At 39.7% G+C, this 25,833-nt stretch overlaps 1 protein-coding gene across 6 annotated transcripts in view; it reads right to left on the bottom strand.

Annotated features, from left to right (window-relative positions):
* The window catches only part of LOC114059011 (bifunctional heparan sulfate N-deacetylase/N-sulfotransferase 3), a 113,996-nt gene extending 93,155 nt beyond the window's left edge, over window positions 1-20,841 (bottom strand). For 5 of the 6 annotated variants that reach the window (XR_003571566.1, XR_003571569.1, XR_003571568.1 and 2 more), the window contains exons 1-3: window positions 20,721-20,841; window positions 19,925-20,035; window positions 8,186-8,273 (exon numbers count right to left, since the gene is read on the bottom strand). The gene's annotated coding sequence lies outside the window, so the exon portion shown is untranslated. Of the gene's footprint in view, window positions 1-4,683; window positions 4,753-8,185; window positions 8,274-19,924; window positions 20,036-20,720 lie in introns of those variants that run through there. The other variant, XM_027886971.1, reaches the window with a different exon arrangement.
* Window positions 20,842-25,833: the final 4,992 nt, after the last annotated feature.

The following is a 25,833-nucleotide window of genomic DNA, read 5'->3' on the forward strand; positions in this document are numbered from 1 at the left end:
CAGGAAAACATATTTATGCACATTACAGACTCATGGCTCAAGTGCATCGCTGCTGGAGAGTTTATTGTAAAAGTGTATTCAAGAGGAAACAGAAATTTATGGGTGACCACCTGGTACACAGAGCAGGTGTTTCACACCTGAGGACATCACACAAAGTCAGGTGACAGACACAACACTCACTGAAAATGCGGGAGCCAAAGCACAGAAAACAGAGACAAAAATTAGCAATGACGCCAAGGAGCTCAAGCTCAAGAACAAAAGGAAAAGGTTTGGAATTCGGGAGTGACTTGCCTGTCACAGAAGGACAGACAGACTGGTTTTCTCTGTTTTCTGGCCCTGTATAACTGGGAAGCTGTCACTCAGAATCAGTACAACAGTACTCAACCCTCCTCTGCAAGTGCTCACCATTAATTAGCATAAACCTTCTGTGATATTAATAGACTGAGATTATCAGAGGATCTTTTAATATTGGATTTACACTGTGAAAGTGGCCTTTGTGATCTATAAATCTTCGCTCTATTTGATCCCCTGCAGGGAAGCACATATCCCCTATGCACTTTTATTTATCAAAGCAAGGGTGAGTTGCCTACAATGGATAATTACAGAATAACATGGCCACGGGGTGTTCAGGTGTTCCTTTCAACTGAGGTAAAGGCTTCGATTAATGTAGAGATCCCAATGTTATGGGAACAGCCTGTCCTTTCATGTGACACTTGGCTAAAGTCACAACTATGTAGGAAACGTCTCGACTCCAGGAATTATTTCAAGAACTCAAAGATAAAAGGTCAAACAGCTACAGCATGTAAGTTTTCATTCTCATTTTATCTTTGAAGTTTTAATTCAACAGCAAAAAATCTGTCCAGTAGGAGTAAAAGCTTTTTTCCCCTATTTTTCCTGGTTTGACTTTTCTATGTATCAACATTTCAGAAAAACAAAGTAAACAGGGGAGACAAAAAAGAGGCTGCTCATGATTTCTTCAAAGTGTAGTTAGTATCCACAGCTCTTTGTGTGATGATTTTCCTTTGAGAATTTTGGACAGGAGGCATTGAAAGGATTTTATAAACATAAGTCCATTTAAATTCAACCCCAGGGAGATTGGGAAGCACTGTCCCCCCTCAGCAGATGGAGAGCACTGAAAAAGAGGCCAAATGAATTGCCCACAGATATACAAGTTAGCAGGCTGAAAGTCTGGAGATGTTTGGAAAGCAGGACATGAAATAAACATAAAAGAGAGGAAAAAAAAAAAAAAAAGAAGTGACAGACTAATTTCCAGAAAAAATATTTTTGTCAGATTAATGGTATCTCCTGGATAAACACAGAAACCACATTAACGGGAAACTTCACCAAAACTGGATAAAATGCACATAATTTAATTTTCCTAATAAATTATGGTGCCATTGATTTTCTTTCGTGTTCTAAAGTGCTTTTCCATCATCTATTATAGAATTAATTTAAGATTTATTCACTGCTAAAATATGCAGGAAGTCCTTAAAAAAAAAAAAAAAAAAAAAAAGGAAAGAGAAAGAGAAAGCTTGGGAGTTCTTCAGAAATAAGTTTATCTTTGTATCAGTATTATCATTACTTTCAAACTGACAAGCTGAAATGATTCCTACATATGAGAAGATGGAATTCCCCTCAAACTAGACAAAATTTTAAGAGTTTTTAGTGTATTTTTATGTCCTTTTCACCTTTGAAAATACAGCACTTTCCCGTTATCCTTTTCAGTTTTGATTGACAGTGGTCCACTTTGTTTCAGACAGACATGTTGTGACCCAAACACAAAGCAGAGGCACTTTGAAAGAGTCAGCCCAGGCTGCAGCGAGGGAATCCTGTTATCCCTCCCTTTACCTGGATACAGGAAGTTTCTCCCTCCGTTTCTTTCCCCTTTCATTTAGATCCTGTGAAGGCAGATGGAATTTGCTGCTCCCACCCTGAAACTGCTTTTGTTGGAGCAGAATGTACGTCCCTACAAGAGAGGCTGTAGAGACCCACCCCTGGAAACACTCCAGGCCAGGTTGGACGGGGTTCTGATGCAGCTGAGGGTGTCCCTGCTCCTTGCAGGGGGGTAGGACTAGATGACCTCAAAGGTGCCTTCCAACCCAAACCATTCTGTGATAAAATGTGACACCCAAATACTACAGATTTATGGACAAACCAAAGGGAACAAACATCCAGTTCTCTTCTAACATTGCCTGGAGTTTAAGTATCCCAGGGACCAAGACACCGAAAAGCCTCTGCAGAGGTGGAAGATACTCGAAGTGAGACCACAAAAAAGGTCCCCCTTCTAGGGTTAAAGCCCTCAACTATGTGAACAATGTTTATGACATATAGTTGTGTCCTGATGCTATAACACAACTTCCACACATTGTTGAAGCAGAGCAGCAACAGGCAAGACACCGTGGAATCTTACAAGTCAAAATCAACACAATGTGACAGACTTTAAGATCAGCAGTTATTAAATAAAAAAGGCAAAGACGTAGTAAATGTTTGTTGTCTTACTCTGCATCTCCTAAGGGACCTTCATTCATTTTGTTTTTAAAAATAGCATCAGCAGAGATCTGTAGAAAAAGATAGGGCTGTCTACCACCTACCAGCTTCCAATTCCAAATGAGTAAAATAAATCCTCCTGCCTAAAAGCAAAGTTCAGTGTGTTTAAGACACGGCTCTGTGAGAGATATTATCTGCATCAAAAAAAGAGAGGAGGATTCCATCTTACTATGATGGCTCCTTCCAGTTACCTCAACTAGCAAGAACTAAGCTTAAAGTGGAATTCGTGACACTAAAAGGGAATAATATACTTCAAGTCAGTATTTGTACAAGCACATCTGGAGGAAGGAAGGGTCATTCCCACTGTGGGAGGAAGTTACGTGCAGTTTCACGCTCACTGTTCCATTTCAAATTCTGGAGGGCCCCTATTCCTGCCAAAGCACACAGTACTCCCAGCCAACAACTGGTAGGAAAACACACTGTGTTGGTAGAGCAAGGCCACTGACTGTGCAACATGGGAATATCATTCCATGAATGGAAAAGAGTCAGCTATGGCCTAGAAATGTAACTTTTGATCATAAAGTCATCCATGTGATGCAACAAAATATCATTAAAACCATTATATGCACCTGCAGTTTATTACTTTTAGATTTTCATCAGTTTTGAAAAGAAAGAAGGAAGACCTGATGCTAAATTTAGTGTTTATACTGTCTCGTGGCTTCTAGGAAAGCCTCCTTTTCCCCTGCATTCCCTGTAACATCTGCTCTGAACATGTAAGAGCTGGAGCAGTAAAAACTGTATCCAGCGATGTAGTGCACTGAACAAAGAGAATCCTCACCAAGAAGATTCAGACTGCAAAGAGGAACAAAACATTTCTAGAAGCTTCTAGCCCTTTCATACTAGCCCACATGGTGAAACCCGAGCAGATTCTAGCTTAAGAAATGCTATACACTGTCAGGTGTTGGGGGAAAGATGGCAGGACTAACGAACAGATTTGATCTTCAAGCTAAACAGTAACGGCTGATGTGTCCCTCAGTAACTGCTAATGGTCTGGGATATTCCAGGCAGGCAACATTTCTGACTGGATACAAGATTTCTTGCTTAAGGAATGGCCAAGATTTAAGTGACTGGCAGTTTAACATCTCTCATTTCCATCAGAGACTGTAAAGGGGAAGAAACAATTCCGGCTTGTAATGTGAAAGCTGCCACAGAGCTGTCAGACATTTCATTTCAGCTAATCCTCCCTGGGAAGCGCAGCGTCGTGTGAGCTCTGAATTCCTGGGAGTTTATTGATCCCGTGTTTGCCATATAAACAAGTGACAGCAGCCCTGCAGCCTCATCACCGGAAAGAAAAATGGCAGTTTCTGGTGTCCAGATGCAGGTGGGTGGGTGTGTTTGTTTAAACCGGTTGAGCACAAGATGCCGAAGGTGCCTCGGCAGATCCGAAATGCAGCTGCTGCCGGGATGTGGCTTCTTACCTCAGCCACTCACCAACTGGGACAGTCTCATGGAAGAGCTGCTTCTAAGTGCCAGTCTCTGTATAATGAGTGCAGGTCACCTGGTGATGAAGGAGCCCACGCCATTTGTTTTAACTGCGCTCGACAACACAGTGCTAAATTGAGTAGAGCTAATCCAGCACGAGGCACTTGGACACAACATGTGGAAGCAGCAGCTTCCTGAATATTTAAGTGGACACTGTCAAGGCAGCCACAAATACTGTATCACATTAGCATGACTAATAGAGTTTGCTAGCTGGAATTACGGAAAAGAGCCCTCACTGCAGAGTGTAATACTTTCTGTAGCCTATTAGTACTTATTTAGCATCTCCTGCCTGCCCTCATTCCTGGGAACGCTGCTCATTTATCAGCAGGTCTGTGCAGCCCAGCCACTCAGCAGCCAGCCCAGCCCAGGGCTGCTCCCATACATCATGGAACCCATTAGCCAGGCACATTTCTTTCCCTGGGTTTCCAAGGAGCTGCACCAATTTGTTACCCAGCTCAGCGGTGGGAGTGAAAGGTATACAGAGCAGCCCCTCGCCAAATATATGGGGCTCAATTACAAGCAGCACAGTACAATTACATAAATATGGGGCATAATTAATTGCTTGGAGAACGTGCCTCCAGACATGAGCTGTTCTCGCAGTGCAAGAGCAGAGCATAAGCAGATGGGCAATAAAATACATACATACATACATACATATCTTAGGTATAATTCCACACTTCCAGATAGGATGGGATGTATTTCTTTGACTGAACTGAGTCTAAACCCCTCTACTTCCTGAAGAAAACAGAGCAAAAAAGCGCTTGTCAGTGTAGTGGTGCTAACTCAAAGCTGCTTTGAGGAGCAGTCCCTGACATAACCGTTGAAAGACCTCGTTCTATGTGGACACAAATGCAAAACTGTTGCTTCTATTATTTCCTCAATTCTCATGCCTGCTGCAGGAACATTTTTAATAGAAACCAAGAAAACTACTTTTTTAGACACTATTTTTTTTACTTCCTTATACCACTAAAAAATAGAGCGTTCTTTCTCTCAAATTATCCTTTTGAACCACGTTCTGCAAGATGTTTGTCATGATATCTGACTTCATTAGCTACTTTTCCAAGGGAAAAGATTTATCCTTCTACTTCTTGAACATTTTCTGGTTGGTTGTTTCCATTATGTTGCAATTTTTGTTTGTAAAGTTTGTTTCAAGTGAGTGCAGTTCAATCTGGGAAGCACAGCTGGCTCACAGGGGTGACATTCTTTCTGATGGCTTCATATCCAGCTACTCTTGTTTTCTGCAAATGCCTTTTGACCTGTACTGTTTATACTGTTTTCTGGTTTCATCCCCATTAGATTTCTGTTGACTTTTTCAAATATGTTCTATCATTACGCAGAGGAATTTGCTGTGAACCACTTTTCCCTACTCTTGCTCAGTGAGTAGCTTCTATTTTCCCAACAACTGCAAGTTACAGTAAGGCAGAATTGAAATTATTTTTTCCCTAAGATTAAGCCTATACAGTAAGAAAAACTTGGGATACTATGATGGATGTATGTTCTGTCACACCTGAAAGGTGCTGCTCTGTTTTTCCCACACTGGGAAAGCAGAGAAAGGTTCAACACCCCTGTGCCAATTCCCCCTGTGATTTGAGTCTTAGCACTTCACTTGCCCTGCAGGGGGGAAACTCTGACAGGAAATATATATTATCAAATGAAGGTTTTTCTCTAGGGCACAAACTCCTCTACCAGAGAGATAACGGCACAGGGTGGTGTAAGCAGAGACTGTAATTCTGTTGGAGTGAAAATGAGTTGTGTGTTATTTCATATAGACTAGAAATAAATAAAAGCACAGAGGTTTTACTGCCCTGGGCTCAATGCCCTACTTGGCAAAGTTGTTACCCTTGGCAGCAGTGAAGGCCAAGGTGAGGGGTCTGAGTATTATCCATGCTTGGCAGGAAGGGCTACCTGCATCACCTAATGATGTGTGCTGTGCACTTAATGAGCCATTGCTCGGTTTTGTCTGTTCTGGAGAGGAAAAAAATTTATTTTGAGAGAAGCATTTGTCATGAGGGAATGAGTGGGTTTGATGCTTACCCTTGTAAATACATAGATCCATATGCAATCTAATTTTTTTTTCTCTTTTGATAAGCATAGTATTATTAAGACCGAGCATTATGTTCATGTATTAAAACATTTTTTTATAACACATGCTGCCTTTGAAGTTACACAAAGGTGATTTGTGACATGATTAATGAACTCTGCCTTAGGTGTGCTAAAAAATGTATAAGGAGTATAAGGTAGTACCCGTTTCCCTATCCCAGCAGCTAAGTTGCATTTACCATGAAGAAAAGCAGACTTGCCTTGTAATACCAAATCATAATTCTCAGGTCACTGATTCTTAATGAAATATTGTCGAATTTGCCTTACCTGACTTACCCCTTTGATAACACCTCTCACTGCTGAGCCCACAAGCAGCGATCAGAACTGGCTTTGAGAAGAACAGGTTTGTTGGCCACCACCAGTCAATGCAAACCAGTGTCCCAAAGGGAAAGGAATCAGCCAGGCTCAAACTCCTCCAGGAACTCAGCCACTTGTTTCCCGGCAAATCAAAGGCTCAGCTCGTTACACTTCATGTTACACACATAAAACCATGTGCACCCCCCGCCCCCCCTCTGAAATTCTGCTTTTATCACATGCAGTTTATTGTGAGACATTATATCACTTTCCTTCGCAAATTTAATAAATACAACCCTGTTACAGGGATCACACATTAAAGACACAAAGATTTGTCCTCAGTGTGAAGTACCATTAAGACGTTAAAAATGCAATCACTTATTCTTAAAATTGTGGCAGTTTAATGTGTTACTGAATTGAGGCAAAAAAGCAGATGGAAGGCCTTACTGGACCACAAATTTAATTCCATTACTTGAATTTTGTGGTGCATTAGGACATCAAAGCAGCTCATCTAACTCAGCACAGGGTTTCTTGGAAAATTTTCCCATATGACTGAAGAAACCAGGAGAACCCAGAAATGCATTCAACACCTCTAACCGTACAATTAAGGTGATTTTCTGTCAATTTTAATCCTCCCAAGTACTTGAGTAAAGCAGAAATGCATATTTTGGCAGATTGTTCCCAAGAAATAGTTGCTAATTGTTTGCTATATCTACAAACACATATTTGCATTATATTTGCTAATATAAATTATTATGATAGCAAGTCTTTTTTCTTTGAACAGAGAAATGAGGACTCGTTCCCAGCTTTTCTCTACCTACTTATTTAAGCAGAAGATTAACAAAATCTCATTCATATGCCAATTAGCATATATTTAGCAGAGGCAATTTTAAACAGCTCACAGCTTGTGTCCAAAGATCAATCTTCACTTGTTTTGGAAAGAATGCCAACCAGCCTTAGTAATTTAAGATGTCCTTATAATACACAGATTTTTTCCATTTTACTGGGCTCACAGAGTACTGCTGATGGTCTTTGTTACTATAATAGTTTTACAGGAAAAAAAAGCAAGTTTTTTTTCTGGGCTCTACAGTAGCAGTTTCAGATATTAATTGCTACCATGACCAAGTTGCCATGTTTTAGGAGAATTTCCACCTCCTGTAACAGATCCTCTAGCACTGAATTAATGCAAAATTCATAATGAGAACCAAAACCCCAAACAATTAAAGAACTGTCTTGCCTCAGGTTACACATTTTACTTCACCAAGGTGCATAAGCCAGCAAAACACGGATCCAGTCCCTCAAAGAGTGATGACACATTTACATTTGCATGAAAGACTGTGCAAAGAAAACAAAGCCAGTTGACATCTCAGGCACATCTAAACCCAGATGTTACACAGCACAACTGGGTTTGATTCACTAAAGCTTTAATCTATTCTTATTCTCTGGTCTGCCTTACTCCATCCCAATTCCCCAGAAACCTTGTTCTTCCAACAAACAGGCTGAAGCTCCCATTATCCTGGTGGGATTCCACCTTTTGAGGATGAACATGTGAGGTTGTGTTCACCAGGGCCAGGGGAAAGGGCACATGTAAGGGAGTCAGCAGCAGGGCTCTGGATTTGGCTCTCTAATTACAATCAGTTTCTGACACACTCTTTCCCTGGCAGGCAGGCAGGCAGGCAATGACTTTGGTGGGGAATTCCTGGAAGAACAGATTGCCTCTGCAACTATACTGCATATGTAAATAAATCCCAATTTCGCTTACATAACAATCATACTTTGTATCACTGGCTGTGCCTCTCCTACCTTCTCTCAGTTGGCATGCTGGCAATCTACCTTTCAGCAAAAGGATGCTGATAAAAAGAAAAGAAAAACGATTTATTACATTCTTATTTCTTTGTCTTGCCACAGCTCTGTAGATAAATCAGATATTAAACATTATTTTTATGAAGTCTACAACCTCAAAGCTTCAGGCAGGTAGTGGAGATCAAGTTCCGCTCCTGTCTGTCAACATCCTATGCCTAATAGAGTATCTCAAGACAGCTTAAGCTCTGTTTAAACTGTTTTTATTGCTCCCTAAATATGATTTTACTAACCTGCTTTTTAAATTACAATTGCCCACTGGCCTGCCTGCTGGTGGGGAAAAGCCATTATTCAAACAGACTCCAGCAAGCATTACTATTAACAAGGGAGAAGTTAGCTAATGACTGGCAGCTTAAAGAGGAATGAAACTGTTAATATTTGAGGCCATCCTCCCTGTTTCTGCCTTTCACCTGAACTAGAACCATTTAAATTAAATACTTTATGTGACTAAAACACATTTCAGATGATATAAGGAGCTACAGCTATTGCTGCTGAATGCATCTATCATTTCTAAACTCAGGCTTAAGTTCACCTGCTCACTGAGGGCTCCATTTTGCCCTAAATTACACCTGGCTAATTCCCCTGCAGTGACTCATAGGACAGAGGTATATTAGGGGAATATTTATTTCATCCTTTCAAAGTATTTTCACTAAGGTTTTTGAAAAATTAATTCAATTCCAATAATTTTTACAACTTTTTTTAAGGGAATCAATTGGCAAGGCAAAAAACTTCTGCAAAAAGAAGTGCTGCTGGTTTGGTGAGACACACAAAATCAGGTGAAAGGGAGTTTTGTAAAAGATTTTTCACAAATGCAAAAGATTTAGTTCAAAGGAGACAGAATCAAGATGGACATACCAGAAACAATGTATTAAAACATATTTCTAATTAAACAATGTCATTAAGTCTTCACAAGACACCCAATTAGCACTGTGCCTAAGTGTGCCTGCTGTCAATGTGTATTAACTACAAAAGAGAAGAGCAGAGTTGACCCACAAATTGTCAGAACTTGTGATCTTGGTCAGTGGAGCTGAGTGACAGCCTGACTCGTGTAAGTGCACCCTTTGCCATTAAAAAGATCACTTCAGGTCAGTTGAGGCAAAACTTTTATATTTTCTCATGGGAAAAAAAAATCTCAGTGTTTTCTCTGGTCAACTAAAGCTTTGCTTAGTCAGTATAGGATTTTTCTCCAAATTTAAGAAAGTGAAACACTTCTAAAACAATGATTGAAATTTATTTTCAGATTTTTTTTCAATCTGATTCAAATTCATAATCTGTTTTGTTTCATTTTTTTTTTCTTGACATGACTGAGCACTGCTTTTGTTTGTTAACAAGGTTAACACCTGACCTGGAAAGGACTGAATGCTGCAAGTCTGTGAAGTATTTGGAGACCGTTTTTAGATGTTTCTGCAGAGGAGGTCTCCCTCAAAAGGGTGAAAATGCTTTTTTAGGTGGCTCAGTGGACTGGATTGAGGTGTTCTGATGAATCCTGTGAAATTTAGGCAGTTTACTAATCTGACAAATGTTTAGAATGGCCTCTCCTCAGCTTCTTTATTTCGAATGATAAGATATCCTGTAGCTCAACCTCCATAACACAGGAGCTCAACCCTGACCTGAAGACAGTGTCGCACCGAGTCCTGCAGCGGACAGGATGCTCTGAACTGCTTTGCTTCTCCCTCCCATGGGCTGTTTTCCCATCTCAGAGTATGACCCACTGCTGACAAGCTGGTTTATGTGTGCTGACACCAAGCACAGCCAGATACCTACAAAATTAAATCTCACACTGAGAAAGGACTTAAAGCAGTTAAACTTGCACTGAGCTGTAACTGTGCCAAGCAGCATTAGTAAGAGCCAATTTGGGGGGTTTATTGCTGTTCAGTCCAAGAGACTCATTCCCTAAGCAGTGCACGAAGAAGAGATCAGGGTTACACAATGCACCTCGTAATTTCCAGTTTTCTCATCAATAGTCATAAGCTCAGAGCAAAGGCATCCAAATGCTTGGGAAGGTAAGAAGAACAAAAGCAGCAGTAGTAACCTGGAAAATCAAGGAATTGGTGTTGAAGGAATGCAGTGAACAACTGAATAAAACACCAGGGCTAACTAGGTCTTGCTGATGGGATACAATGAAGAGGAATCACATTCCAGAGCAACTTCCCTCATTTCAGAATATACTTTTATTCCTCATTTCTAGAGCCAAACTTTCCAGTCTCTCATGAAAAGTTTTCTGAGTGATTGAGACATCAGACTCTTTTAACTCTTGAATGTGTGAAGATGTACCAAGATTTCTCCTTCAGTACAGGATTGTACAAGACAAACTTGGAATATTCATCCATCTCATTCAGAATGGTTTGGTGTAAAAACCACCCATCTTCTGCTTAGAATCTGATGACAAGTACAAAATAAACACGAGCCTCCCTCCTCCTGGGTGGGTGTCCCAGCTGCACTGAGGCAGAAGTTTTGTTAAAACCAGCATATCAGCACATTTAATTGGGAGCAAAGCTCCTCAGATCAAATCCAATTTAAAGCCTTCCAACCAAAGTGGTAATTTTTTCATTCATTCTCAACTTCATTTTCCAGATTTTTGAAAGAAAAAAGGGAGAGATGAAGAATTCGTAAATTTTATAGAATTACATTTCTCAGTGATTAGTGACACAAACCAGCATCTGCAGTTACATTTAACAAAAACACTTATTTAATTTTAAAATTCTTTCAAGGCAATGCTATGCCTCTTTTTTCTTTTGGCACTTCTGAAGTGTTCCAGTAGAAATTGCAGCATTTGTTGTATGAAAACTCTATGAGGGAAAACTCCCGTTTCTTAAAAAATACTTATCTTTCAAGAAATGTTGCGTGGAAACTTTTCTGCACAGACATTATAAGTTTACTGCCCTCAGCACTGAAATCCTCAAAAATGCAGCCAGAAGTCAGAGCTGCATCATACTGAACTCATCTAAACTGTGTTTTAGAAGTTAGTTCATTATACTAGTGCAAACACTTCTGTGCACCCATTTAAATAATTTTAAATTTGGTTTATATTGACTTAGGATGTCAGGCCCTTCTCAGCTTAAGAGAAGTCAATACAGGACAGGTTCAATTCACTTGGTAACTCCCTGAACAAGAGTTTAACACAATCAGTTTAGCACCCAAACTTGATTAATCAATGCAATCTCACAAGTAGCCAAACCATCAGAAATTCAGGAACCGGATTATTTTATCATCTGAAATTATACTGGAAGAAAAAGAAAGTTCCAAAATACTCCCACTCTGAATGGAACACTTGCTCAACACAGACATTTCTGGATTACAAACCAAAATCAAATGATTAGGGAAAGCATAATGCAGTTCACTAATAGACTTTAATGACACAATAGGCACTAATGTCTGATTCCACACAACTGCGGCAAGTTGGTGGCTGAGCCCTTGGCCCTGCTCGTCTCCAATCCAGCAGTGCTGCCAAGAGCAGGAGGAACAGATGCTCAACACGCACGTGCCTCGCAGCCGCTTCAGTTTGTTCATCACCCACTTCCTCTGGGATGAAAGAGATATTGTCAAAATGATAATGACGGGGTAAACATTTTGGCCACTTCAAGCATTTTCTGAATGCCAGATAAATTCAGAATAATTTTTAGCAGTAGGTTTGCCAGAACATCAGCTGAAGCCTTCATTACAGCTATTCATATCCTTGTAATAAAGGTTGCATCAGCAATTCCATTATAAATGCTCTATCAGAGGGGTTTGATCATTTGGCTGCAAGAAGTATTTTTGGCTGAAGTTTGGCATGTAAGTCTCAGATATAATTTTTTAAGTTAGTTTTAAACTGTTCAGCTGTTTTCTACATAAGGATGGAAGAAACAAAGATAACAAAGATGTTTTAGCTAGTTTAAATTGGTGTGGTGTTTTTTTTTTTTTTTTTTTTTTTTTTTTTTTTTTTTTTTTTTTTTTTTTTTTTTTTTTTTTTTTTTTTTTTTTTTTTTTTTTTTTTTTTTTTTTTTTTTTTTTTTTGTTTGTTTGTTTTGTTTTGGTTTTGTTTTTTGCCCGACATAAAAAACCCCCGAACTGTTTCTTTTGTAGAAGGAACTGTGGTAAGGAAAAGCAAAGCCAGGAGCCACATACGCTCTAATGCATGTATGCTAATTATAGATAGATATATGCTAATTGCAAATACTCTGGTTAACTGTGGCATGATCTGGATGTCATGGATTAAGCAATAAGAAAGAAATTCTATGGAGAAATGGTGACACAGAAAGTCACTCCAGCTTTTCACTTTCCCAAGGAAGGGTAACACATAAAATCACCAGCCTGAGGCCAAGTGATGTGCTTCTAGAAAACAGAGTGTAATGGGATGGTCATTTTATAAATGCAGTTATAAAGGATAAACTCAACAATTGTTCAGGTTTAATTTAATCACAAAATCAGTAACCTGACTTAGGACATCAACTCCTTTAATGGCACTGATCTTCCACGGTGCCTGGAAGACACACAACCTCTATGGATATTTATTTTTCACTCTGATCTTCTTAGGTAGAAAGTACCATCTACCTTTTTAAAGATGGGGAATAAATAGATGTCAGCAGGTGTATGCTAATTATAACATCCAAAGTTGGAAAGTGGAGAAAAGCCCTCAAAATGTCAGACTCCTGACAAAAGAATCTTACCCCATACTGGGTTCATTTCACTTACTCCCTCTGGCTGGGAAGAAGGAAACCTCCCAAAAATGTGATGCACATGGAGGTTGCTCAGGGCTACCAGTCCCTCTGTGGGCAGGTCTGATATTCAGCTGCTCCCTTATTGACAATCCTGCATTTCCTTGGATGTGTCTGACATCTTTACTGGCAGTTAAATCATCCTGTGTTTCCCGAGAAGGCTGATATAACTGCAGGGCCATATTTCCCTGTCACAGTCAGAATCTCTGCAAGGAGTGGGAGAAGCTCTAGTCTCCACAGTGAACATGCAAATACATTATATGTGTTAGTGGAAAATGATACCAACTTCACAGTGATGCATCCATCACGTTTGGATCTGCTAAGCTTTCAATGGATACCGTGCTCAGCAACAGAGGGATGAGGGGGAAAAGGGGGACAGGAAGCATTTTACCAAAGTGAAACTAATCCCAGTGAAATTCACTTCCACATAAAGTGTGCATTAAAGTCCTGCAATTATTAAAGATGAACATCTGTTGGCAGAAGACAGACACGCTGTAAAGAAATGAACCTTTAGGTCCTCTGCTAGCAAAGATCTGTATTTCTTAATACACTCCATTAATGCCCCAGGGCAGGGCTCCATTGGCACTTTCCAGCTACACACAGAACGCATCCAGCTTTCCTTACTGTCCACAAGAACCTGCTGCCTCCTGACTCAGCACAGGGTGAGAATTACAGCACATGTTCGACCTTTCTTTTCGGAGATGTATTAAATCACTTTCAATTACCAAAAAAACTAAGGTGCTTGACAGATGGCTTCAAAGCACTATCCTTCATGCTTCATTACCAGGATCTTGTAAACAGGAACAGGCTTTTCTTACCTGCCTGTGAAGATGCTGCTTAATGTCTTATTTCTGGAAATGCTGCCTATGATAGTGCTATTTTGTGACACAGAACTTCCAGAAACTGTTTTCCTCTTAGCAAATTAGCTACAGTGAGACTATTTTGAGGCTAGGAGTGGGTACAAATATTAATACTCTCACATTTCTAAAGTAAATCTGCCTTTCCACAGTATCTAATGTGTTCCAGATACTTCGCCACACACACACAAAAATGCAAGTACAATCCCATTGGAACCATGCCGGATTTCCTCTAAACAAATGGTAGAAGAACTTGCATTTAACTTCCCAGAACTGAGTCCTCAATTCCTCTGCAATAACAGCAGGTGTTGGAAGCCAAGACACCTTTTGTCTAAAGCTCGGTGTCACGATCAGAACACCTGAGGTCACCTCAGAACGCAAACATCATTTATTTTCCCTCAAACCTCATTTAAAGTTAGCATTCTCCCTAAATTACTGACTGGCACTTCTCAAATCTCCTGTATTGATATTTTACTGATAATTTATGAGAGAATTAGACATCTTCGGGATGAAAGCTCGTTGTTTTAGCAGCTGGCAGACGTGGAACAGCTGGGGATTAGGCACTCAAAAAACTCAGGGAACAGCTTGCAATCTGTGTGTTTGGCTGACTAGGTAAACATTTAAGGTGGCAGCAGAGAAAGAGTTAACAATGTTTTCTTTGAGAAAAAAAATATACTTTTAGCTGCTATTAACTCAGTTTAGCAAATAGAAAGGGAGAGGAAGAGGACATTGTCTGATCAAAGGATTAATCTAGAGCAGGAAGCCGGTACACAGAGTAAAGGCATGGAAAGAAGGGACTTTTTCTCTGGCCTAACAAGTCAGGTTGTACTCTAAGCAGAACAAAACACAACTAAAATAGAAGGACCCATCCTGAAAAATTATTACAATTAAGTGTTACAGAAACCCTCCTGCATTTCTGAGTTTGCTCTCAAGAGCAAACATTACTCTGGACTGTTGGGCCAGGAAGGAGGGAGATCATTTCCACAGCAATGCATGAGGTACAGGCTGGATGCAGGGCCTGCCCTACAGAGAATCCCTACAGAGACTATATTGGCCCAGCCCAATTCTGACTATAAAATACTGAGGATAAAACCTCCATTCTCCCATCTTATACTCCAGAGAAATGACTGTGTTATGTTCAACTAAGTCCCTACAATATCACTTTGGGAGCTGCAGCTCCAAAATCCACCTGGCAGTAACACAAGAGCAGTGCTAGGAAAAGCACAGCTGAGTTGTGGGAGTCTCCTCAAGCATCTCCTCCTCCAAGCATCCCAGTAACTGTGGAAACTAAAATTATGCACGAATAAAGACCATATCTCCTCTGCTATAAACACCTACCCTTTGCAGCACTGTGCTGATACAAAATTTGATTGTCACTGTTTAGACTGCTGCCTCTGTTACCTTCCTTGTGACCTGCATTACGAATTGTGTTTGGTTTTATTTGACTAGAGGGCAGAAGAATATATAGATGAAAATTAAACTGGGAGCTTGCCAAGAGTTAAGTATTGCTCCTGTTCTCCTCCCCCTTTCTGGGCCATAAACCAGAGCAGCCGGGCCAGGGCTGCCAGACTCCTTGTTACACGAGATCTACAGTGCATGTGAACACCTGTCTGCACGAGTGGAAAGCCAGTTTATTATTCTGCCACACCACCTTCCCCCTGATGTGATGTCAAGGAAAGCATCACAAAACCATTCTACTGAAATAGGGAGTGTTTTTGTAAAAATAGTATCAGTTGTATCCATGTATGGAATGCTGATGCTTAAAAGACAAAATAAGAACAGGAACCATCCAGCTGCTTTTATAGAAAAGTTCAATTTTTTTAGGAACGGTTTCCTAAGGGAACAAAAAGCAGGATGATTTTCTGGTGGTTTTAGAAGGATCACTTTCTCCCTCCAACCCTTCTATCTACCAGATAAATCCTCTTGGCTCTTTCACAGTGCCCTGCCCAGAGACACAGGATAATGGGGATTGCACTCAATCACTCACTGCAGGGACTCCCTCATCCCTCTTCCTTCTGGAGGGATTGGAAGGATGGTCAGTGGATCTGCTGCTAATTTAGAAAGATTAACCACTCCTTAAAAGAAGCAGGTGCTAAATCCCACATAAAGCAGCAGCTTACACACTCTCCAGTATGAGCTTTCCTGCTTGTGCTCCTCTTCTGGCCCTTGTGCTGTTTATAGCAAGGCCTGCACTGAAAGAAATCACAGCTTCTCTGTAGAATTCTAGTGACTAAAACTAGGCCAGATACAGCAATAAAAATACTGAAGGTTACCCACTGGGTGTATTTCTCATTGGCTCTGTGTTATTCCAATACTATATGGAGGAAAATGTCTTAAAATCTATACATAATTTAAACCAAGAGCAACTTCAAATTTGAGCTGGAATGACGGACTGGCTGCCATAGGAATTTTGCTAACATATTTCATCACCAGAAACCAAAAAAAAAAAAAAAAAAAAAAAAGAGAGAGAGAGAGCTTTAAAACAACAACATACTTAAACAAAGAATGCAAATAAAATCAAACATTAGCATCTAATCTTCAGTTGTGAATTTTTCAGAGGCACTAAACTATCACACATAAGCAGCAACAATGTGTGGTATGAGCTGCTTCTGTCCACTTTTTAAACACTAAGACACTACTAAAAAATACAATTTGTCCTGAAGAAAGTACAGCTTACTGTACACTTTACAGCCTCCTCCAAAAGAGCAGACGAAATCCTTCCAAGGCTTATAACACAAATAGTTAGGGAAACATGCATGCATTCCTAAGAATCTTACCAGTCACTCCACTGCATCCCAAATTTAGTTCCCTGTTACTTGTTTGACAAAAATGTTTGCCAGTTGCTGCTCTGTCTTTCCTAATAATCACCTGGAGCTCAATACAAGGACTTTAAGCAGAGGATGTTTATGCAACATTTACCTAATTTTAAAGGGACTGATACTAATTATGTATTTACTCCCTAATTGGTTCCCCTCATAAAGAAATATGACACTGATAAATGCAGAGTCTTATTCTTCCCATTTACCATTTAGTCCTCAGAGACCCAATTGAAGGCAGGCTCCCACTGCGCTGGGTGCTGAACAACACAGCCTAGAAAGCCATCAATCCTATTCATTCCTTAAATACTAAATTCAATGCATCCCAGCTCAGAGTTAATTTTTAATAGATTTGTCCTGCCTCCGTGCTGTTAATGCAAATGTGAATCGCAGCTTCTTATATGCTGAGAATCTCGAGCATATTGCTGCCTGTCTCTCACAAAGCAAAGGTAAACATGGGATAAAAATTTCCTGAAAAACTCTACACATTCCCTCTCACGCCTAGAAAATCCTCCTCCAAGGCTTTTGAGCAGGACCCTGCAGGGCAGAGCACGGCATATGTTAGTGAGGGAAGGGGGGAAGTGACAGATGTTGATGGCATTTTGGAACAACACAATTGGGTCCGTGGATAGATACAACTGTATCTGATTAGGTGGACAGCTCCATTCATCTCTGGTACACCAGCCAGGAGGTCTCTAATTGTTTTGCAGATCACTTAGCAATTAATGATGCTGTTGCCCTTGGACAGATCATGCTACAGATCAATATTTTCTGGCAAAGTCAAAGCACTGAGTAGACATAATGATAGTGAAGTTACTCTGTTAATAGAGCCCACAGCAAGGACTGGGGTGGGAAACTTCTTGGATGAGAAATTATTTCTGCCACAAACACAAATTATTTTTATTGTTGAGGTGAGACAAAAAAAACTGGCACTGGAAATAAAATACATGCTGGCAAAGATATCTACCTTTCCTTGAACTGACAATAACTAGATGTATCTTGAATGTATCGTATTTTCTCTTGCAAGTCCTCATTAACCACAAACCTTTTCAAATTCCATTTCACAAAATTAGGCCTATCCAAAATTTTTCACCAAATCAGATGCAAATTTGGAAAAAGAAGAAGTTGCTGAGCAGACTAATGAGTGAACAGAAGTGGGAGTCTTGAAACTGGACTGGAATGGTCCTACTTGGATCAAAGGCAAAAGGGCTACAGAGGGAAAGAAGGCCTGGGTTAAATTTCTCTTTTATTTTCCCAGCACATGTGTATTATGGATATTGCTGCAGTGCAACAGCTTTGTTTTAAGAGAGAATCCCTGTGCCATAAAAATCAAAATTCTTCATTAGAAATACTGACTTATCTCTCCAGAAAAGCAGGTCTGCACAAACCAGACTGTATTAGCAGCCCACACTAATCCCAGGTACTTCACACTGCCAAGGCTGATATTGTTTTTCTTGTTCTCTGGTGAAATCTGGTAAAGGGCACTGAGTAAAATTTGCTGTCATCAAAGGCAATGGTAAAGTTTAAGCTGATTACACCAGATTGAGAATTTTTATTCATTATTGCCCCCATAAGAAAAATGGCCTCCAATTTCCTCGTTGGAACACATTTGAAAACCAAACCAAAATCAATTTTGATCCCATAAAAAACCAAGCGTAAAGTTAAATAATTTATGACAAAAAGGGGGTTTTTTACAGCCTGTATGACTCAAAATGGTTATTGTGTCTAAAACATCACCCCAAGTGAGACTTGCTTGGATTTCTATTGCAACTTTAAATTATAGCTTTTGAGTGCCTCAGGATAATTTTAATTGGGAAAGAACTGTAGTTTGAAAATCAATTATTTTCAGTAATCATGTGTTTTAGTTCTTCACTAATGACCCATAGAGTTATCTGTGTAAAACAAATCTTATCAGCCCGGTATCAGTACTTCAATAAACACCCCAGTGCCTTACACACTCAGTGCTATCTGTGTAAACACGTATTCTCGTGGGGGGGGGATGATGCTATTAAGTACACTGGGATTCTATTAAGTATGTCAGGATTATTCCAGCACATAATGTGACCATGAAAACCCACCCAGGGGGATAAATGGGTTCTGCCCTTCTCCTGGAGGCCCCACTGCTCCATCTGTGACAGCAGTGCAGAGGCCAGCACTGCCTGAACGAGGTGCTGCAAGCCAGGAGCAGGGAGCTACAGGAGCAGCTCTCTTCTATCCATGGATATGGATAATAACTTCTCCTTTGCCATTCTGAAACTGCCTTTCATGTCTCAGTCCTTTATCTTCTATTCTCTCTGTGAAGCAGCTCCACAAGTCTTTCCCCAGAGGGTTTATTTTGGAGCTCTCTGACTGTTGTGTTTGGTCTCCCATGGATTCCCTACAGCCCGCACAGATCTTTTCCTTGCAGTGCACTATCCTGACTCTGGATGGGATTCTGCCCATGTTGAGCAGAGCAAAGGGATCACTGCACACCTTTTGTGAGGGGCACTGCCTACCACATCATTCCCACTACACCAACTGCTTCCTTGATAATAGTCTGCCCTTGTTCTCTGGGAGTGCTCTACCTCCCAGGTCTTTTTATGATGAGCAGATTTCTGAAAATTCAGCTCCTTTATCTTCAGGGCAGACTTCATATCTGCTACAGATAAAATCTTAAGTTACTGATTTAGAATTTAAAAACTTCATTTTATCATTTCCACTGCTTTACTTTTATTTTCACTTGTTTCTATGATTTGAAGATTTTAAAAGCTTTATTTGAAAATTTCCTTTAATTTCATGCTACAGTTGCTGATTTTAGTTTGGACTCAAACTACAAATGATTTTATAATTCTAAGGTATTTCATGCATTGTGGGAACATAATATATACTGTGATTATACACATTCAGTTACTTGTGTATTTGCAGAAAAAGGCAGCTAGCTGTGCTTGTCCATATTCATTCTTGAGAAGCCTGGGACATCTAGAATTATGCACATACATTTTAAAGAGGCTTTACACTAAATTAGAGTTCTTTCTTCCACATTAACTTTCTCTTAAGCATGTTAAATAACAAGAGAATATAGAAATACAAATTAAGTTCAAAAAAGAACATAAAGCTATTCAGCAGTTAAACTTTTTCAATGTGCACTTTCTACTCTAGCTTTTTTTCTGTAAAAAGTTATTTGGAAACAATTAAATAGGTAGACAAGCTGTGAATGGAGACTGCTGTATATAAGTTTTTGACTCAAACCTATTCTTAAACCTGACCAACATGCATTCTTAACAACACAGACTTCTATGCACTTGAATGGATTTGGTCCGGATTTATTCCCCTCAGGTTTCTCCCGGTGGGCACTGGCATACCAGAGAAAATACCGAGTCCAAAGGCACACAACTCTGTTGAGCTTGAAGAGAAAGCAACAGTGATTTTGAAGAGTGCAGGTCACAAACTTACTTGATTCTTTTACTGTTTATTCCTGCTGGTCATCTGTAACCTTTCCCAGGCACTCTGTCAAAGCACATCCCTCAGGTTGCTGTAGAAGATCAACATCTTTCCAAAACACCAGTGGAACCAGGAGGTTCCAGCTCCCGAGAACTCTGGTTATTATACACTCGACTAAGTCACTGGAAAGTTGGGAGCTCAGCATGAGGTTCAGGCAAGGGCAAAATAATTTAGGTAGGAATAATGTCCACATACTGAGAGTGGGAACAGCAGCGCTGCATAATTCCTTGGTGGTAAGGGAAAGATTATGAGTGGGAAATCTGGATTGAAGCATAAAATGGTAAAATTGACAACAGCAAAAACCACAGGCCTATTCCAAACGGTGGAATGAATCCAAGCAGAATTTGCAAAGGAAACTTGCAATAACTCTCAAACACTCAGCAATATGTCTTACGTGACTGATTAAAAACAATAAAGTCATTACTGCTTCTAATTTTGAGAAGAATCTCAGAGATCTTACAATCGACAGAAGTTGAAAACTTTCCCTCATATAAAGTAAGTCTGAGGAATTCAGGAAACTTATTTTCTAGGCAGGAAGATGATAATGTCTCTGTTTTCTATTAATAATCAATGTTCAGCAGGTTTACCTGCTGCATGTATAGGGCATGCTGGGTCAAAAGCTCTTCAGAGAGAGTGTTTAGCTCTGTGGCTCATAAGGTGAGACAGATTCTTTCATTTTCAAGTCTCCTGTGTGTAACACCCTGGTTGCTGGGGAGTAAAAAAAAATAAAATCTAATTCTCAGCTGACAAGGATTTATATTACATAAATAAAACGCATCAAAACTGGGATGGAAAACTCTCTGGCAGTTTCAAATGAAAGCCAAGAATTAATTGGACACAGAGACAAACCATTTTTTCATTCGGAAGATGAATTCCTGCAAGTCAAGGTTGAGTTACATTTAACATTGCCTGGAGGATTTTAATTTCTGGGAGTGTTTGCCTGGGATTTATAATGCAGACTAGAGAGAATATCCTAGGGTTCTGTTTTCCTGAGATTTTTATACAGTGTCCATCACCGTGGTAGCTGGTTGATGTATGTGAGCCATGGGGCTCTTCTGATTCAGATGGCTCATTATTCACCATAATGACTCCCAGGTTACAGGAATGGAGAAGCAAATCTTGCCCCCTTCTTACAGCACAACATCTTTTCTGGAGTTTGGCCCGGTCAGAGGAAAACAGTGAAATCATGTCTTTGCTGGCAGGTCTGTAGAGACCTACCTAAACAATGCTAGTGACCTGTCAGCCCTTTTTTAAGGAAGACAATTCGTACTTTATTTAGAGAGTAAGTTCACCTCAACAGACCTCTAAAGTTTAAAATGTTGCCCTTCCAGATAATTAAGAACAAAGCCCAAGTATGAATAAAAAGGGATTTCTGAAGAGATCCCTCTTTACCAAGCCTTCCACTACCAGCAGTGCGCCCCCCCACCTGCTGGAAGACAGGAACTTGTATTTTAAAATCTGCTATAAAAGTAGCACAGAATGGACATGAAAAAGCAGAAGCAGAGACAGGCAAGTAACACCTGAACTAAACTCCTGAAATTATGAGAAGCATCCGTATGAAAAAAACCCACCACCTTCATTATTTAACAGGAATGAAACTATGGGAAAATCCACAGAGTGCTCTAAAATTTACTAGTAACATCTATAAATACAGAATTACTCGGTGCTGTGTGCTTGATAATTACACATTATTTTATATACCACTTAGATTTTAACTCTTATTCTACTGTGGAAGAAATACTTATTCGGCTTCTTCATGATGTGTTCCCTTTTCAAAGATGTCCATATTTTCTCCCATATCCCTGACTCCTTTGGAATCAAGAATCACAGATAAAATGTCCAAATCACCCTAATTGCTTCCACTTACTGCCTTAACATACCATTACTGTAATGCCAGATCCAAATCCAGCAGTTGTAAAACTGGTGTGCTGCAACCATTGCTGTTTTCCCCAAAAGATCCAGTGTTCAGGTTTTGCTCACCCATCTCTTGTTAAAAGAAGCGCTGCCTTTCAATAAATGAAAACCAGTAATTTTATTCTTATCTCCCTGCATTTACTATCAGTATTGACCAGAAATGGAGGCTTAAATTGCCTCTTGAAGGACACAGAAAATCCTCAAATTGACTGGAAATGGGAAAGCATCCAATGCTCTTCAGAACAGAGCAGCATCTTGTGCCACGCTGGGCAGCAAGCAGGTATTGATAAGGCCATTCTACTCAAAGAAGATTAGGACAACAGCCATGTTTAATACGTTATGTGTGAGATGAAGACTCAGGTGTTACTAATTTTTTTAAGTCTATGATTAACTTCAGATACTGGAGCAAGGAAATAAATCGGTACAAACTGAACAGGGATCTTTTCCCATCAAAACACAGGATGACAGAAGATGCAAAACCAGGAATGAAATTACTAAATGGCTTTATAGAATTCCCCTAAGAAAAACACCAGAGCTGAAATGCATACAGCTAAACAGAAAATAGAATATAAGTTTAAAATAAATGTATAAATGCTCACAGTACATCCATCAGTACAGCAGTTTTGCTGATCTGATTAGGAGCCTGTAAGCAAAATTGCTCACATAGCACAGGCTAACAGACACTACCAAAAAGAGCTCCAGGTCTGCAACTTTACATCAACTCATAATTCAATCCATCCACCTACTTTATTAAAGTTGACTCATTGGCAAGGCTGCAGCTCCTGCTAATGAGGAGAGAAAGCACAACAGAGAGAAAATTATCTGGAGAGAAATGAGAATCATGGGCCAGACAGAAGGAGGGGGAAAGGAAAGCAAAATGCTGTATAAGTGTACAAGGCAAAAATCTACCATGAAGTGAAATGAAACTTCTGTCTGGGAGAAAAGCAATTTAGCTTTATGAACAGCTGCCTCACAGAGGGTCAGGCATATGAGCAATTAAAATTAAACAAGTTGATTTTAATATGCCTTAGTAACTGTGATTGATCTCACAGAGCTGCTGTTGACTGTACATCAAGAAACAATTTAGGATACAGTTTAAAACAAAGTTTATAATCCTCCTTTAATGGATTTTAGTACCTCAGGCAGTACAGTGTTCTAAAAATTATTAAAATGTGCCCTGTCTCTGTGTAATCAATAAAGCTTCCCACTGTAAGACTGGTGCAGTTCCAGCCAATCCTCATGCCTGGCCATGCTGTGTCTGTAGAATTCCAAATAAGTCATCTATCATTATTTCTATACACAGGATTCATTAGACACCTCATCCTTCAGCTTATTAGCACTGAAGTCAGTCAAACAATCTGATTCCAAAGGTCACCTTTTAACAAATACACACTTCACCCAAATCACACATCAAAACCTTAAAAGATATATGTCAAAATATAGTAGCAGGGATGGATAAGAGACCAATGGAGACATTCAAGATGTGAACTGCACAGTGCCTACAACAGGAAACTGGGAGAATTCGTTCTGATTTTCCAGGTGAAGTCTAAAATGGTAGGTTAAAAAACAGGTCACACATCTTATTAGACAGGAGAAGGAAACCCCACCTCTCTGACCATCCAAAAACTTGTACACTCCTGGAAGTTCATTTGTTATTTTACAAATCTGCTTTTCGTTGTGTTAAAAAAATCAAGACTGATTTTAAATCAGAGTCTGGTTTGTAGTTTTTTATAGGGAAAAGAGCAGCAAGTAAATGTTTGCCTAATACACGGATAAAGAGCAACACAAAGCACACTACTGACATCGGACTAAAGGTAAACCTGAAGCATGAATTTTGAGGAAAACCACTTCCTGATACAGGGCTATTGGGACCTGAAACATCAACCAACTCAACAAAAAAATCCTGCCTTCAGTTTTCAAAGAAAACGCAGCCAGCGCTAACACCTTTGGTGTTTTATTAGTTACCGTCATTAGAAATTTTCTGTTGAAAAAATAAATAGAAAAAAATATTTAATAACCCCTCCTTGGAGTTCAACCCAGCAGCTTTGGGCTTTGTGCTGCCTCTCCAGAGCTCTGAATTGGCTCTGCTCAGGGCAGGAAGGTGCATGCCAGTGCAGTTTGGTTCATCAGTGTCTGAACTTCTACACCATGAAAGCTCACACGAAGATCACAACTCCTCCTCTATATCACTTATTTGGTTCTACCACTACATGTCTGTCTGTCTGTCTGCCTGTTTGTTTTTAATGGAGAAATCAAAACAAACCCTTCACATGTGACTGGAGGCTTGAATACTAAATAAGGAAAATCTCTTGGATAAAAGCTTGTTTTGCTTTCCCATCAATGTGAATGTCCCCTCCATATCTTTTATATCTCAAACTAAACAGCACCTGCGTCTCCTTCCTATTTTGTCTGCTCTCAAAATGGTGTGATTTTTCATTACATAAAGCAAAGTATCTGATATGAAGATGAAGTATCCTTCAAATCAAGCAATCCAAAAATGAATTATCTCCCTGTGCACCTTCTGGCACCACAATCACTCAGATATTCTTGGGTTAATCTGATTCTTTGCTTCGTCTTGTATTTGTCACAGAGCAAGTTATTCTTCTAACCGTAATACTGAAAGCTCACAGATATTTTCCTATTTACTGGGCCACAACTTTTGTTTTTCACAGCTGCAGATTTCCCTTCCCCAGCCTTAGCTCTCTGCTGTTCTTTTATCAGTGTTCACCATACATTATTGTCTGCAGTTACAGGCAAAAAGCTCTGGTTTCCTGCGATAATTTCATAATGATGAAATGGATCCTGCTGAGAAACACATCACAAGGAGATGTTTTCAGGACCTTGTATCTCCAGCCTGTGGGAGATCTGGTTCAGTATTCCTCTGTAATTACTGTAATCTATATAAAATCACACATAAAAAGCAATGATAAGATAGAGCACAAAGAAGAAAAGATTTCAATATGAAAAAGTGGCTGACCTAGAGAAGCAACTGTTCTCATGCTGCCCAATTAGGTAGCTCTAACAGTAAATGAGATGTTTGAGGGGCAGAAGGAAAAGCTAAAGTTCACAATAAAGTGAATAAAGATTCTTCCAGAAAACTTTAGCTTGAAGCAAGGAATTTATTTTCAATTAGCTATTTACTCTTTATTCCTTTACTCAGAGTTTTGGCTGCCATTATTACACAGAGTTTAAGGAATAACTGCGATTTCAACAACTCTTGAAGGATAATCCTCTGTGAGAAGAAAGAGAGTAATTTCTGACCCTCACCCATAATCCCTGTCTTCTCTGGGCCAGGTTTCTCTCAGCTTCATGAAAGGATAAGAGGTGTGTTAGAGGCCGCCAAGCTCCTATTTCCAAGTGTTTCAAACCTTTCAAAATGATGATTCACGCTCTCCAGAAACAGTGTCCCTGCTACGGACCTTCCCTTACAGCCATGTGAGAAATCCTCTCATCTTCACAACATCCAAACAGTTACTCTGAGATAAGGATGTTTTTTCCAGGAGTCCCTCCATACATCTCATTTTGTATTTTTCTTTCTCTTTATCTGTTAAACTCCACGTACCTCTGCTTCCCTCATTCTTCTAACTGTATTAATTATACGTAAAGAAAAGACATTCCAGTGTTCTGCTCATGCAAAATCATTCGTATGTTCAAAATTTAAAGGTAATTACATTTGACAATTTCATTTCTTTTAGTATAATCATGGAAATTGAGTCGTGAATTTAGGTTTTAATAGCTCCTTACTCCCCATTAGAGCTTTCTCCTGATGAAATACTGCTACAAACA

Source organism: Empidonax traillii, unplaced genomic scaffold (assembly GCF_003031625.1).
Source record: "Empidonax traillii isolate 1590-97213 ecotype Southwest subspecies unplaced genomic scaffold, ASM303162v1 scaffold199:size790550, whole genome shotgun sequence".
Classification (NCBI taxonomy): domain Eukaryota; kingdom Metazoa; phylum Chordata; class Aves; order Passeriformes; family Tyrannidae; genus Empidonax; species Empidonax traillii.